Source organism: Dasypus novemcinctus, chromosome 18, assembly GCF_030445035.2.
Source record: "Dasypus novemcinctus isolate mDasNov1 chromosome 18, mDasNov1.1.hap2, whole genome shotgun sequence".
NCBI lineage: Eukaryota > Metazoa > Chordata > Mammalia > Cingulata > Dasypodidae > Dasypus > Dasypus novemcinctus.
Window position 1 is genome coordinate 82,258,318 of NC_080690.1, and position 4,529 is coordinate 82,262,846.

Sequence of the window (4,529 nt, forward strand, 5' to 3'; positions counted from 1 at the left end):
TTACTTCTTCACTTTTACTATGAAGACATTAATTACATAAGTATTTTACTTAGGCAGTAGAGAAAAACCTATTTTCCCAATTTTAAAATGAAACTGAAGTTTCACTATGGAATCAAGGTAACTTTTCACTACCACCCATTGAATATGCACATTGAGGAGACTTCCAGACAGGTTTTTTGCTATGAAGTTACTTTTAGTCATTAACATTAATTTAGTTTTCCAGTTAATAATGGCTTCTTAGACCTAGCCATTTAAATGTTTCAGTTTAAAAGATGGACTTATCTATTTAAAAGAGGGTGGTTCTACATTTTCTTCTTTAGTTTAATTTCATTAAACATGAACTTACAACTTTTTTCTTTTTAAAGATTTAATACATAGAATGTTAATTTATTAATTTGGCATTTAATAAACCAAAGAGATAACACCCAACCTAAATAAATTGAATCTGTTACAGTTTATACAAAGAATTTTTTTAAAAATTTCACAGTGGCTTAACCCCTTTTTAATACAATCTGAATCTTTTTTTTTTCTTTTTTTTTTTTTTTTTTAAAATATGGAACGCTTCACGAATTTGCGTGTCATCCTTGCGCAGGGGCCATGCTAATCTTCTCTGTATCGTTCCAATTTTAGTATATGTGCTGCCGAAGCGAGCACACAATCTGAATCTTAAATCCTTTTTGTTAGAAGAGTTTTAATGTTTTACACCTAGCCACTCCCTCAGAGCTCTCACACAGATAAGGCCCCAGGGGTTGGGTAGGTGAAAATGCTCAGGAAAATCCTTTTTCCTTCTCCAATAGTTGCTATATTTAGATTTTTGACTTTTTGTTTTAGTGTAATTAGTGTAATTTGGATTCTAGGAATATTTATCACATATAACTGACTACTTAATTTTTTAAAATTTTGAATAGGGATTTTTAAAGCATTTTTTGTTAATTTAATATTCTTATCTTGATATATGAAGATATATATTGAACAAAAAGGCAGACATGAATAGTTTGACATGGAAACACAACTTATTAACTTCAAATTTTCACTCATTTACAAAGCAAGTTTAACTCTAAAACAACATTTGAGGGACACGGACTTGGTCCAATGGATAGGGCATCAGCCTACCATGTGGGAAGTCCACATTTGAAACCCTGGGCCTCCTTGACCCCTGTGGAGCTGGCCCATGCACAGTACTGATGTGCACAAGGAGTGCCTGCCACGCAGGAGTGTCCCCCACGTAGGGAATCCCCACACGCAAGGAGTGCACCCCATAAGGAGAGCCCCCCAGTGTGAAAGAAAGTGCAGTCTGCCCAAGAATGGCACCACACACATGGAGACCTGACACAAGATGATGTAACAAAAAGAAACACAGATTCCTCGTGCTGCTGATAAGGATAGAAGTGGTCACAGAAGAACACACAGCGAATGGACACAGAGAGCTGGCAACTGTTGGGGGAGGGGCGGAAGGGGAGAGAAATAAATAAAAATAATAAATCTTTAAAAAAAAAGAAAACATTTGGAAGATCTTCCAGAAGGCTTTTTCTAGTTTGAATTATGACCATGCAGTTTTGCCCAAGAATTTGTTTTTTAATTAATGGTTTAAAACCAAAATGTTCCCAGTGTTTAACATAATTTTCTTTGCTTTTCAAAACTTTATATTTTACCTTGATTTCAGCAGACTCTGGATGAGCAAAACCAATTACATATATATTCACTGAGGCTATGAAAGCCTCAGGGCAACTGGTTTTCCTCATGAATTGCTACCTTTAGGAAGCCTGACAGTCAAGGCAGGAGGTTTCCTTTACTTTCCAGTCCTCAGGGAGAACAGGACTTCAGTGGTCCCTGGACTGGATGAGTGCACATCTAACTTCGATGGTTAAGAATTCCACCAGGCTGTAATTTAATTTATACTTGGAGCCACAAGAGGAAGCAGGCTTATTAAAACCATTGGAAAAGGGGACAGGGATGTTTTAAATTTGTTTTTCCTGAGCCAGAGGGGCAGAAGTAGTCCAGAAATAACCACATGCAGAGGCAAGGCGTGGAACCAGACTTGCAGTAACCCTAAACAAATGCAAACTGTTTACAATTACCCTAAAACAGCTGAAGTTTAAGTGTTAGGTGAGGCTAGTTATAAAATAACCATAACTAAAGGTAAGTTTAAGTTATAGTTACCATTACTATAGTAAGCACAAGATAGACTTGAAGTAGCCATTAAAAAATTAAATTACTTCAAGATTACCATTATAATAGGTAAAAATATAGGCTGTACTTACACCATTGTAATAATTTCAGTTTTTATTTTTCTCCTGTTTTATACATAAAGGCATTTATACAATGATTTTAACTCTTAGTTTCTAGAAAGTTTTCACTTAAAATAAATTTGGACAAATTCATTTATTAACTTAGCAATTAAAACAATTTCATTCAGAACAACTTTGTGCAGTTTTTGGGTTTTTTTCCAGCAATTAAATAAATTTCACTTGTGTTTTATGCATTAAATTTGCTAGCAAAAAGAGTATTGATATTTAAATTTTTATTTTTTAGGTTACCTTTCATTGTTATTCAATGCTTCATATGTAAACTCCAAATCTGATTTCTTAGCCATAATCAAACTGACAAAGTTAAATGCAGTTGTTAAAGTTTAACATAGAGTTGACCACAGATTAAAACAGAAGAGAAAATTCTATACCTTTAACATTTCTAGGAACTTTTGATTTTAATGGATGGCATATGAGTTCCTTTTATTTTGACCACTCTTTACACATTTATTGGCACAACTGAGTTTACACTAATGGAAATTTGAAGTTTATTTTCTCATTTTTTTTAAGGAGACACGATATGAGGTTTCTATGCTGGTTTAGGCTGGTTTAACTGAAATTCAGGGTTTTATACAGAGGCTACTCTGTGGCCATGTGGACCAGCAGTAGGCAGAATTTCCTGAGAAGAGACTCTGATGGGGAGTTTGCTGGTATGCCAGAAGCTGTGCTTATTATTTAGAAATCATGGAGAGACACCTTTTCAGTCGACTGAACTGGTGTCCCAGAGTTTCAGCCTAACCAACGTTTACAATTTTACCTAAATTAATACTACCATCCAGAGATATGAAAATATATTCTGGTACTGAAGAAACTGACAAACACCAAAAAGTTATGGCACACAGACAGAAATATAAAGTTCATTAATTTGACTCATAACACTTTTTTTGGTATGGATGTTTCCAAGCTTTCCATCATCTTACATTTCTTACTTTTATTGCTTTTAAGATTTTCACTGGTGCTAAGGAGACTCACATAGTATTAATTCACAACCTTTGGGGAAGTGTGTTTTCAAACATGTAAGCTATGGGAGGGGCTTCTGAGGGGAATCTCTAACTGGACTCTGCCTACACTTGCTGTTTACAAACAAGCTCAATTGCAGTCTAGCATTAAAATTCAAAGGTTTATTTCTGGCCAAACTTTTCTGTTGCTCAATTCATATTCAGACCAAGCTTTATCACAAAAGCCAATCCAATTTTCTGTAACTAAGATCTTCTATTGGAGATTTGGACCCGAAGGATATCAGGAATGAAAGAAAGAGAAAAGGGAGAAGGAAACAAAGAGAAAAAGAAAGAGAGAGAGCTGGGCTCAGGGGGTCTGTGAGTAATCATTCCTCAGACAACTTTATTTTCTACATGTGGCATTATATATACTCAAACTATCGAGATAACAAGCAGTGTAACTACACATTAACAAGACTTGTAAATTAAAGAACTTATCTCAAAGTACAAAGATTTAGTATTCCTTTCAAACTACAAAGTGTGTTTGCTTGTATTTCTCCCTGTCCCGGACAGCTCTATCCTGTGGACTCAAAAGGCTTAATTGCTGCATTCCTATGTTAAAAGCATAGCCATGGAAACAGCACATCTTCCTTTGTAAGACCACCATGCCTCAGTTTCCAACAATCTTCCAAATTTAGACCAATTCTTCAGGAGGCATTCCAGTAGGAAACACAGGGATACCAATGAGGGAGTGGGACTTTAACCCATGAAACCACTCTCACTACCACCAAACCTTTAAGTTACAGTTGACCAAAACCAAACAGCAGGTCAGTATAAACCTCGGACTCAGATGAAGGCAGCCCAGAGGGTGGCTTCACTGCCCATGACCAGAAGAGGTCATGACAAAACTGTGGATAGGACTCCATTCTTGCTCTGCTGGAGTATGTCTCTGCATTTTACTCACAGAGTCACATGTACACAGCTGATTGTTTTTCCAGAGTCACACACACACAGCCACCCACTTTTCTTTTCAGACCTGGAGAAGAGAACTTCACCCAGAATATTTGGGAGTACTACAGTCCTCTTGTGTGTTGATCAGGTCCCCCTTCTAATGTTTAAAGTTAGGCTTTTCTCACACTATGCCCTTAGGGGACTTCCCCATCTGGCCTGCGCAGCTTTCCTGTTCTCGTCTCAGGGTCTCCCTTTAAAACATTTGGTGCATGCAGTTTACTCCAGGAGGGCTCTGGCAGAGCCTACAAACTATTTCTGGACTAAACAGATCCAG

General features: G+C 36.7%; 1 non-coding gene across 1 annotated transcript; it reads right to left on the bottom strand.

Moving 5' to 3' along the window:
- Nucleotides 1-547: 547 nt before the first annotated feature.
- On the bottom strand, nt 548-654 carry LOC111764404 (U6 spliceosomal RNA). Its single transcript, XR_002797024.1, has one exon. It is a non-coding gene; the product is annotated as a U6 spliceosomal RNA (small nuclear RNA).
- Between the last annotated feature and the right edge of the window lie 3,875 nt (nt 655-4,529).